Genomic DNA, 12378 nt, shown 5'->3' with positions numbered 1-12378 from the left:
AGCATTTTTGTCATGAATACATGCCATCCTGGGAAACCACATGATAACTTCTGCCAAATTTGAAAATTCAAAGTGTAAGTGAAGCTCAGTTTAACAGCATATGCTTGACAAGGTCAAAAACCTACATTTCAGGCACATCACACAATAAGATGAAAACAAAAAGCCAGGAAATTGGTCCCACTTTTAATCCTAGCATTTGGGATACCAAGTCACGGGGATCGGTAAGTTTGAGGTCATTCTGGAGCCAGCTGGGTGGACAGAGTTACTTTCAAGACAGCTAGGGCTACAAAGAAAATCCTTATGTTGACAAACAAGAAGCAATTAAAAAACAGAAAGGGTAGCAAACCTGCTTAGCATTGAATAGCAGTTGCTTCTCCTATATCTTACACATGTAGAGATAAGAGTCTTTAATGGTAGTGAAGGCATGAAAGCACAAGAAGGAAGCTGGGTGATTAGTATCAAGTACAACACAGTAGACACAAAGGACAGGGAATGAATTGATGCTGTAGAGACCCATATCACTCCCCCATGAGGAAAACCATCCAGAATGTCTCTTCCTAAAAAAGGGTTCACAAGTAATTGAAAGAAAGTGACCAAAAAACCCCCATATGTTCAAATATATCATTATCTGGTAAGTTTTAGATTCAATCAACTACATTGTCTCATTATAGGCTAATGGTTATCCATGAAGAAAATACAATTAGTCACTTCAATGATCCTCATCATTGCAACAACCCCTACACTGCTCCAATGTCCCAAGTCTCTCCACACACACAAGTCAATCTCTTGACAGTAACATCTTGTAAATTCAGAAAACAAGTTACATCTTTCCTACACACAATCACACAGCACACTATTCATATTCTGAAAGACATTAATGGAGATACAATGAGGAAAGTCAGGCCCAAAGCAAGACCAAAGCATAGTAGCCTCACTAGTTTGCCATAAAAACCTGGCTGTAGTGGTTTACGCCTCTAATCCTAGTTTTAGAGAGGAAGATATAAAGGGGTGAGACAGTTCTCAGACAGTGTCATTCTGGAATTCCTGGAGGCAGGATCGCCATTTCAGACTGAGGTAGAGGTAAAAGTCAGTGACTGACTGTTTTGCTTTATTGACCTTCAGGTTGAACCCCAATATCTATCTCTGTTTTTCTATTAATTGTGCTACGGGCCTGGGATGGATAAGGTACTTATCTGAGCATAAGACAGTGAGTAGGCAAGAGGAAATGCAGGAAACAATCTTTGCCCATGAAATTTCCTTTTAGTGACCAGCTTGAATTTCTATCCTAAACTCCCAAAGTGGCAGACTATAACCCAAAAGAATCAGCCAAATAACCCTGTTTTTGCCTGGAATCCTTTGGTTAATCGATTTAATCACAGCAACAGAGAAGCAAGTTAGAACAAAAACGGGACACCAAAACTGAATTTGTTCCTAGGGAAAGCCAGGGAATGTTGTCTTTCAGAAGAATGTGGGAGATATCAAGACTTTAGTTGGCGAAAATCATAGAAAGCTGTGCACTGAACTTAATTATCTGTTCTTTCTGGACCAGGAAGATGGGGACATTGAGAGTAATGGCTGAAGGTGGAGATAGAGATGATAGGATTTCAGTCAGAACTAGACAGACTCCATAAGAGTTTGAACTAGAGGTCATTTCTGTGATATTTTGGCTCCAAAGTCTATTTTTAATTCTGTGCCTGTAACTTTGCTAGTTACAGAAAAGGACTGGAAGAGGAGGAGTCCCAGAATGTTCCAGAGGTGGCTCAGAGGTTAAGAGCACTGGCTGCTCTTCTAGAGGTCCTGAGTTCAGTTCCCAGCACCCACATGGTGGCTCACGCCCATCTGTAATGAGATCTGATGCCCTCCTCTGGCATATAAATACATGCAGGCGGAACATTATATATGAAATAAATAAATCTTTAAAAGAAATGTTCCTTTTCCCTTCCTGAGGGCTAGAGGAAAGCCTTGCTTGACCAGGCCAGTCCTTAACACAACACTGTCTTACTTTTCAAATTCTCCTCCCCTGCTGTCATGTTTCACTCCTGTCTGAACTGTGCTTTTCTCAAGGACAAAACTGGAACTTCAAGGCACACCAGGCCACAGGTCAGCTGTGACCCTGTGTTGCTGCCTTAAGCAGCTTGTTAGAATCCTCCTTGAGATGGGAATGGGCCTAGAGGCTGGTTATCAGTCAGGGGTGTCTCCTTTGTTATGGTTTAGAGCCACCAAATGTCTGGATCATCCTGTTCAAACAGTGTGCTTCTCTCTCCCAGGCCAGGTTAGCATATACTTATGAGTGGGGTGTTTTAGAAGCAGCCCTCCCGCAGCTAAATTCTACTTTGAGACTACCTAGCCGGCATTATTAAGTCCTTAATGTCACCAGTCACCAAATCCTATTCTTAGGACATCACAACAAAGTAGTGGACACACGAGATGCCTTTTACAACCTCCACAAAATTACCTGTAAACGGACCTTACAAGCACAGGTTAAATGTAAAGAGATGTCTTTCTAGAAGATACTGAGGAAACCAGGCCTCGCCAAGTTAGGCAACACATCTTTCACGCCTGCACCAAAAGCACATTGTGTTGACTCCAAACACGGTTCCACACACAGCTCCCTGCTCCCAAGGCTCTGCACAGGTGCAGCGCACAGAGCAAAGTTAGTCAGAAGACTGTACGGTACAGGGAGTTGCAGGGACAGCTTAGGAAATCACCAGACAGGGAATCAGCCCGCAGAGTCAAACCCAGCCCCTGGTAGTCCCACTCACACTGGGTTCAGCACCTCACCATCTGCTCATCCCTATCGGGGACTGCAGCCCCTCGCTCACCGTGTTGTGGCTTCATGGCCCCCTCACAGCTGCTTGCAGCAGAGCTCACAGCACAGCACACAAAAACACTGGAACCAGATCCTCAGCAAATCCAAGCCGACATCCATGCTCCCGGAAGAACCCTGCCCGGCCTCTGACCCGCAGTTTTGCGTGGAAACCCTGATGGGCTGGTGAGGTCTGAGTGACAAGAGCACCTCCCTTTGGGTAACCCTGTGCTTAAAGAAACAGCACAAAGGTTCTACCCAGCCATCCAGGGCAGACCCAGACTACACCCCTATCTGCGAAGATTTGCATTTCAATAGCACTTGTCCCTGGCTCCCGTTGCTAGTAGGCAGCCACAGGTGGGCCTGCGGGAGGGCTGGCATGAGGGAGCACAGGCCAGAGCTGCGGGAGGCTATTGTGGCGCCACGGAGACAACCTGCCTCACTCTTCGGCCACACCACCCTGATCGCCCCCCACCTCCTCTGTTCTCGGAAGCTAAGCATGGTCGGGCTTGTGTTCGCTTGCTGTGCGTGCGTGCTTGTGTGGATGTGTGTCCGTCTGCAGGCTCCGATCGCGTGCGTGCGTCCATGCGTGCTTGAGTGTGTTTCTGCGTGCGCGAGTGTGCGTGTGCTTGTGTGCCCGCCCCCGCCCGCACCGTCCACGGGCAGAGAGCGCCAAGACCCAAGTTCCAAGTTCCCTGGGCCCCACCGGTCGGCCCAGGAGCCTCTTCCACGCTGGACAGCCTGCCTTTCTCTCTTCTCCCTCCAAGGGCAGAATGGCATGCCGCCCGCTTCACAGGGAGGCATCTTCAATGGGGGACAGGATGGCCCCGCTGGCTGGAGATAGGAGATAGGGATGGGACTGGGGATGGGGCTAGGGGTGGGAGTGGGCATGGGGCGGAACTGGAATCTTGGGAGCTGGCATTCCAAGTTCCAAAGAGAGAACCAAGGTTTCTCCTGACCGCGAGAAAGCACACACGCGCCCAGGCACACAGTCTCTCTAACCCAATGGGAGTTGTGAAATCTGTGTTTGTTAGTCTGCACATGTACATTTATAGGTAACATAGGTGAAGTTCACATTTTTTCCAGTTGTTTTCTTATGTCTTTTGATGAAAGTCTGACTTTTAGTTTTGTGCTTTTGTTCCCTGCCTTTTCTCACTATCCTCTTATTCTTTCACAAATATCGTACACGTTCTTCAGTGTAGGTTTGTGTTAAGTACAAAAGACACATTATGTCGATGTTTGTGCTATTTTTCCTTAATCCTATTGAGAATTCTGTCTTTCTGAATGGTGCATAACTTTGGAACTAGTTTTCCTGTTATTATTTGTTGGGAATTTCCTTTGGATTATATTGAATTTATGCTGTAAATTGAACATACCCAACATCTTTTCGTTGCTGTTGAAAATGTATAATTTTAATAGTGTTGTTTGCAAAAGTATAAAAGGATAAAAGATACTATTCTTTATCATCTTTGTCTAGCAAACTACAGTAAATGTGTGAAACTGAAAGTGATATGAAATGATGTACAACACATAGGAAGAGGACTGCAGTAATTTAGTGACAAAGAATGCATTGCTGTGTTCACAGAAAAGGTATCCTACTAAGTATAATTTAATTGAGAAAGCAAAAAGAGTGAAAGTAAAAGATGCTCCAGAAGTTCACAATGGATATGGATGTGACATGGGATTGTGTAGCGGCATGCAAAATAATTTCTGATAGCGGTAGGTTGGGGTTTTCCACAGATACCAACCAAAATCATTTGAAGATGTTAAATTATGATAGGTGACATAAAATCACACTTATTTAGTGTATGTAGTCTGATGCATGTGGACATATTACCTACATCCAAACAACCCCATTATGGCAAGAAAGAGAAAACAATGTTTTCAAGACATTCTCTTTCTATTCATGTGTTATGTGTGTCTACAATACACAGATACTAAAATAATGACAGAATCGCCATAGATACCAGCAGCTTTCTCAGTATATTTTCTGTAGAAATAAGATTAGCATTAAGAAGTATTATTATTATCATATTCATGGGAGTTATAATCATGGAGACCTAAATATGAAAATAATCTAAATTTTTCTTTCTGCGGACAAGCTTGGAACCTCACAAGAATATAGCGCTAGACGAATGAGGATGGAATCAGTGGTTAAAGGATTATACACTCATAAAGGACTATCCCAGTCAGTGTTGTATTGGTCTGAAAGAGCATGTATTTACACTTTAGGTTCTGTTAACCCACTTCTTTCTCCCATCTGTTTTTCTGATTTTAAATTTTACGGATCTCTCATTTGTCAGATGGGTTCGAGAGCTCCAGGTTTCTTGTCTACACTACAGGTAGCAATAGAAAATGAAGGGCAGAAAGAACACAGAATCTAGTGAAAGCAATCACCTTCAGAGGGCTTTTCTAAAGTCCATTTACTCGCTATAGGGATAAGAACAATTAAATATGGGGGCTGGAGAAATGGCTCAATGGTTAAGAGCATTGCCTGCTCTTCCAAAGGTCCTGAGTTCAATTCCCAGCAACCACATGGTGGTTCACAGTCATCTGTAATGAGGTGTGGTGCCCTCTTCTGGCTTGCAGGCATATACACAGACAGAATATGATATACATAATAAATAAATATTTTTAGAAAAAAAAGAACAATTAAATACCAAATTTTTTATAGCAGGAATTGTTATAGAGTTGAGACACAAATCTGCTATTATTCTCAGAATTTCCTCAGAGTTTGTTCTTATGTCCCCCTTTTTGTTTTTGATTTTGTTGATTTGTGTATTCTCTCTCCGACTTTTAGTTAGTTTGGATAAAGGTTTATCTATTTTGTTGATTTTTCTCAAAGAACCAATTCTTTGTTTTATTACTTCTTTGGATTGTTTTCTTTCTTTCTACTTTGTTGATTTCATTCCTCAGTTTGGTTATTTCCTGCCATCTACTACTCCTCTTAGGAGTGCCTGCTTCTTTTTGTTCTAGAGCTTTCAAGTATGCTGCTAAGTCATTCCTGTGGGATCTCTCCACACTTTTCCTGAAGGCACTTAGCACTATGAACTTTCCTTTTAGTGAGTTCTCATTATGTTCCATAAGTCTGGGATGCTGTGCATCATTTTTATTGAATTCCAGGCAGTCTTAGCCATTTACACAATAACTGACTTAGCAAGCTGTGTCATGTATATACATACAGACGAGTGTGTGTGTGTGTGTGTGTGTGTGTGTGTGTGTGTACAGAACCAGATCAGGCTCCAAGAGTATCAGAAAAAAAATTTCTTTATTTTTAAAACATTAACTCATTGATTGGAAGAACTTTTCAAAGGACAGGCAGTTCGGTACTTTTCACTTACATAAGGTTTTTAAAACCAGGACTGAACCTGAAAACCAGTGCATTCAAGCAGACTGAACTGGCTGGTTACTATTTAGCTACATCAGTGCTCTCAGTGGGAAAATGAAAACCTGAAGGCTACTAAGAAGCAGTGAGAGTTAGGTATGAAGGTCAGCGGAACATTTTAAGCAAGATAGTTTAATATTGAATTCAAGAATTAATGGATTTATAAAGCTTCCAAGAGGGTATCAGTTGAGGATATCGGCTATGACCCCTAGATAAAAATGCATATATAAAGGTTTTGAGTGCCTGAGTTCAACTAAGTCCAGCAGCATGTTCTAGAGGGGAAGGATCTTGGTGTGGACTGCAGTAGTTCACACCCTATGGCTTCTGACCCCTTTGGGGTCACGTGACCCTATCACAGGAGTTGTATGTCAGAAATTTACATTATGATTCATAACTATCAAAATACAATTATGAAGTAGCAACTAAAATAATTTTAGGGTTGGGGGCCACCACATCCTGAAGAACTGTACTGAAGGATCACAACATTAGGAAGGTTGAGAACCACTGCTCTAGAGGGACAGGTAGAGCCTCCTAATTAATCTTTTCTGACTTCGTTCCACATGAAGTGTTCTCCCATGAGGGTCTTAGCAAATTCCATCTCTTGTGCTAAATTGTGTTGTCTCGGGTTGTTTAAAAATATTATTTGTGGCTGCAGGTTTTTCACAGAAGCTAATTGTTCAGTCATAACCTTGCAGCGCTGACCTCTCAAACAGACTCCAATGAGTAGTGCTGGTACCAGCTGTCAGCCCCTCAGGAGCCAAGGAAACCCACGTGGAATCCTCATTGGTTTACAGGTGGCTGTAGATGTTCACTCTGCTGTTTCCAGTGTCTAAAACCACTGTTTTAACTCAAAGCTGATAGCTTTTAAAGATCAAGCTCTATTTCTCCATTTCTGCAAACATGATTTAATTGAGTAAAAAGCGATCATGACTTTGGTAACCAATGTGCCACTAGTCACATCTTCAGTTCATTCAAAAAATGTAAAGAAATTTAGCTTTAAATTTCATTAGTTTTTGGTCGCCGTCCAGACCGCCGCCGCGCACGCGCACTGGCTCGCCGGCGGGCTGGAGGGTGCAGGCAGCGCTGCCGCTCGCGCCCTCTCGCTGGCTGGCTGCACACACGGTGGCGAGCGCCGCGGAGCCGCCGAGAGAGGACAGCGGGCGGCGACCGGGAAGCGGACGGGCAGGCGGGCGAGCGAGCGAGCGTTTAGGCAGGCGGTTCGGGCGCGCGTGGCGAGGCCGAGTCGCGAGCGACAAGGGGGACCGAGAGCAGCTGCTGCAGGGGGCGCGACTGGCGGAGCAGGCGGAGCAGGCGGAGCAGGCGGAGCAGGCGGAGCAGGCGGAGCGCTACGACGACATGGCCTCCGCCATGAAGGCGGTGACAGAACTGAATGAACCTCTGTCTAATGAAGATCGAAATCTCCTCTCTGTGGCCTACAAGAATGTAGTTGGTGCCAGGCCATCTTCTTGAAGGGTCATTAGTAGTATTGAGCAGAAAACCATGGCAGATGGAAATGGAAAGAAGTTGGAAAAAGTTAAAGCTTACCGGGAGAAGATCGAGAAGGAGCTCGAGACGGTTTGCAATGATGTCTTGGCTCTTCTTGAAAAGTTCCTCATCAAGTACTGCAATGATTTCCAGTATGAGAGCAAAGTGTTCTACCTGAAAATGAAGGGCGATTACTACCGCTACTTGGCAGAGGTGGCTTCTGGAGAGAAGAAAAGCAGCGTGGTGGAAGCTTCTGAGGCCGCATACAAAAAAGCCTTCGAAATCAGCAAAGAGCACATGCAGCCAACGCATCCCATCCGGCTTGGCCTGGCCCTCAATTTTTCTGTGTTCTCCTATGAGATCCAGAATGCACCAGAGCAGGCCTGCCTCTTAGCCAAACAAGCCTTCGATGATGCCATAGCTGAGCTGGACACATTAAATGAGGATTCCTATAAGGACTCCACTCTCATCATGCAGTTGCTGCGAGACAACCTCACCCTCTGGACAAGCGACCAGCAGGATGAAGAAGCAGGAGAAGGCAACTGAAGATCCTTCAGGTCCCTGGCCCTTCCTTTACCCATCACCCCCATCACTGATTCTTCCTTGCCACAATCACTATATCTAGTGCTAAACCTGTCTATATTGGCAGCACAGCTATTCAGATCTGCCCTCCTGTCCCGTGGGAAGCAGTTTCAGATAAACCTTCATGGGCATTTGCTGGACTGATGGTTGCTTTGAGCCACAGGGCATCATTCCCTTTTGAATTGTTCAGAGAAGTGCGTTCTGAATGAGGCATTTTATTATGTCTGTTGATGTATGACAAGTCCAGGTGATGGTAATTGAGGAGTGTAGAAAGGAGAATTAGCCAACACAGGCTATGGCTGCTATTTAAAACCAGCTGGTAGTATTCTGTTAAGCAGTACATCTTGTGCATGCAGAAATGAATTTGACCCTCTCACCCCTCCTTCAGCTAATGGAAACTGACACAGCGACAACTTGTTCCTTCACCATCAGCTTTATAAACTGTTTAACGTGAGCTTTCAGCAACCCTTGCTGTGCCTCTTTAAATTATGATGTGCACACACTTTCTTTTCAATGCAATGCATCAGAAGTTTTGATATGTGTAACGTTCTTTTTTTGGTTGTATTCAGAATCATGGATTTATTTTTTGTAACTCGTTGGCTATTGTTCTTGTGTATCCTGACAGCGTCATGTGTGTCAGCCTGTGTCAATCATGATGGGTGGTTATGAAATGCCAGACAGCTAAAATAAATGTTTTGGACCTAAAAGAGTAAATAAATGCTGCTTTGGGGATATTAAAAAAAATTCATTAGTTTTTTATTTGAATTTTAAATGTTGTGATGAGTGTTTATTAAGAAATCCCTTTTGTCGGATTGTATAATTACTAAATAAATGCCTTATCATATGTGATTGTTCTACAGTTACAGCCACATCTCAGGAGTTCTAATCCCTAACAGTGTGAAACATGGAGATCTCAGAAACAATGTTTTAGTCAGTGTGACGTACATAATGGGTCAGCAGCAAACACAGACAAGTATGTAAATAGATATTGATGGCAGGTACATTAGCTGGGACCTAGGGACAAACAGTCCATTGCTTCTGTAATCAATAAGCCTTTGACACTGCAAAACTACCACAAAAGGAGTCTTTCTGCCCAAAGTAGGCAGCATCAGAGAGATGGTCAGCTGTCTTTTCAAAGGAGAAACACTGTTCATCAATATACCCTTCATCTTGGCCAGCTGAACTTGGTAATAACCAGGACTATACCCTGTGTCAGAGAAGATGGTCAGAAGGGTCTCAAACAAAAGCAGCAGATATTTCAACACCAGAATCAGTAAAACCTGTCAAGATGGCAAGATGGATGGTTATCAGTGCAGCCTCATAGTCAATGACACGCTGGACCTATCAAGGGCATGGAGCCTTTCAGTTGTATCAGATGCTGTGCCACAAGGAACTGGGAGAACTTCTCCTTTATTCCCAAGGAGCTAAAACTAGAAACAATTAGGTTCTTCTAGCCAAGGAAACCTTGTGCTAATCATGCACAAATCAGTTCTGTCAACACCTTAGTGTGATGAAGCTCACCCTCCCCAAATATTTATAGCCAGTTGATGGTTGATGGGGACAGGAACAGACATTTTCTTCACTGGTGTAAGTGCTGATAAGGTGCCTGAGAATAACCTCCCTCAGTCCTGATATGTTAAACATTCTTTGAGTTATAAAAAAACAAAAAACCAGAAAGAAACAGAGAAGGACTAGTTGGGAAGAGGAAGGGAATGAAGAGATGTAAAGTGGACAAGAGAAGGTAATAGGGAGTGAGTATGACCAAAACACATTATGTATGTATGTGTGTACATATATATACTATGATGTATATATATGCATCGCAATAAAACCATGTTTTGCATGATTAATGTGTCAAAAAACATTTTTTAAAATACAGTCAGGGCTCATGAGTTTGACCTCAGACCTCAACACACATGGAGGGGTACCCACATGTACACACATAAACAAATAGAAATAAAACCTGTATTTCAGATACAGTGAAATGGTATGTGCATTATAAAAAAAAATCAGTCCAGAAGAAGATATTCAAAACCTATCCTCCTGGTTCCTACATGGTCTAGTGTATGTTTTGGTCCTAGGAGTGAGTCCAGACTTCAGGGATCTTTATCACAACATTGTTCTACCTTTGCTATACTATAAGTTGATCAGCCAATGATGTGGGATTCTCCTCTGTATGGCTGTGAATACCATTGGTTCATAAAGAAACTATCTTCAGCCTGCATAGGACAGAATATAGGAGAAAGAAGGTAGAGGCAGAGAGAAGCCATGTAGCCCTGCCAGAGACAGATGCTAGACCTTTACCTGATAAGCCACAGCCTCATGGTGATACACCAATTAATGGAGATGGGTTAAATTAATATGTAAGAGCTAGCCAATGAGAAACTAGAGCTAATAGGCCTAACAGTGTTTTAAATAGTACAGTTTCTTGTGTGGCTATTTTGGGTCTGAGCTGCTGGGCAGCCAGGAACAAGCAAGCAACCTCTGACTACAAGGCAAGGGTAAAAAAAAAATCCAGTGCTGTGTTGTACGGTGGGGAATCAAACCCCCACAGCAGTGTTTGTGTGTGTGTTTGTGTGTGTGTGTTGATGCATATCAAACACAGGCCCCATGCACTTTAGGCAAGCACTCTACCACTGAGCTACATCCCCAGCCCTACTCTCTGGAAACTGTTACTGTGAAAGTTAGTGCGCCAGCACGGTCTGGAACCACGAGTCTCTGCGGAGGGTGTCCAGGTTGAATGAAATCCACAGAGCACGAGGTTTAGGTGAAACAGCAGCTTGTTTATTGTTCTGCTGGGGCTAGTTTTTATACCATGGCACCAAATGGGGAGGGGGCTGCGAAGGGACTGTCACCTGACTCCAGTAGGGGTTAAGGACTGATCACATGCACTCCACGTTCACTGGTCCCCAGTAGGGACTGTCACCTGACCCCAGAGGGGGATCAAGGAATAATCACGTGCACTCAAACTTCCTCATCCAACTCCAGGAGCAGAGCGAAGTTCTGATTCTTTACAGATAAGCATCTCGAATGGGGGCAGGGAAATATAACTCAGGGTAGCAATTCCCACAATTCCCCCAACTTTATTTTATAATGAGGGGTCCTGTCTTAGGTCCTGCGAGGGAAGTACCTTCCCTTACCCATCACTGGGCCCCCCATACCCTGTCTTAGGCGGGGGGGGGGGGTCACCCCACAGGTTGCCCGTTCTTGGAGACCCTCATTTTTCAGCATCTGCAGCCATACCTCATGACTTCTGGGAGAGTCATGGGCCAGACTGAGTAACACCTGACGGTGGACAAGCTCAGTCTTGGTGAAGGTGTTTAGAAGTTGTTTTAAGAGGAGCAGACCTACTGCTACCCCTACTAGTCCCAAGATCCCCAGGGACAAGGCACCTCCCCATCGCTGTGCCCAACCACCAATCTGAGCCATGGCATTCCACCATCCCTCAGCAGATATAGGTTTAACACGGGTTTCATTAATTGCAATAATCTGATGTACCAAAGAGTGGGTAAAGTTTACAAAGGAATCATTCCAAGGCTCCCTAAGGTAAGCATTAAGGTGTTGCACCTCAAAGGACATATTTTTCACTTCCATAAGGAATAAGGATCACACAGGCAGAATGATAAAAATAAGAACAAGAGGCTTGTTGCACCATCCACAACACATTAATCTGTTCCTGCAATAAGGCTGTTTGCTGATTTAAATTTAACATCCCTAATTGAATATGTGAGTCCATGGTATTTTGAGTCTCTAAGGTCTGGGTAACACGGGCAGCAAGAGTGTTAACAGTCTCTGCAGTAGCTGCATTCTGGGACACGGTGATTCCCGCAACGGTGGCAGCTGTGGCTGATATGGCGATGGCTGCCATGACTGCGGCGGTGATTCCAAAGTCTCTTCTCTCTCGATACAAGATAGGCTCTCGTCCATCATGTAGGTCTTCTACCACCAGGGGAACCAGAGCAGGAATTCTCACCATCAGCACGGACTCATCCGTCGGGGACCAGCAGTTGCTCAAAAAACAGGAGCTGGAAGAACAATCAAGGACACCATCCTCCCCGACCGACCCATTAAAGGAGACAAACATAAAGGGAGGCAGAACACAAGCCAGACTGACAATAGA

General features: G+C 44.1%; 1 pseudogene; it reads left to right on the top strand.

Annotated features, from left to right (window-relative positions):
• Positions 1-7504: 7504 nt before the first annotated feature.
• LOC148118600 (14-3-3 protein eta pseudogene) lies at positions 7505-9002 on the top strand (annotated as a pseudogene).
• The last annotated feature ends 3376 nt before the right edge of the window (positions 9003-12378 follow it).

Source organism: Myodes glareolus, chromosome 22, assembly GCF_982192425.1.
Source record: "Myodes glareolus chromosome 22, mMyoGla1.1, whole genome shotgun sequence".
NCBI classification, from domain to species: domain Eukaryota; kingdom Metazoa; phylum Chordata; class Mammalia; order Rodentia; family Cricetidae; genus Myodes; species Myodes glareolus.
Note: the sequence above shows the minus strand (reverse complement) of the source record. Positions and strands in the feature narration are given on the sequence as shown.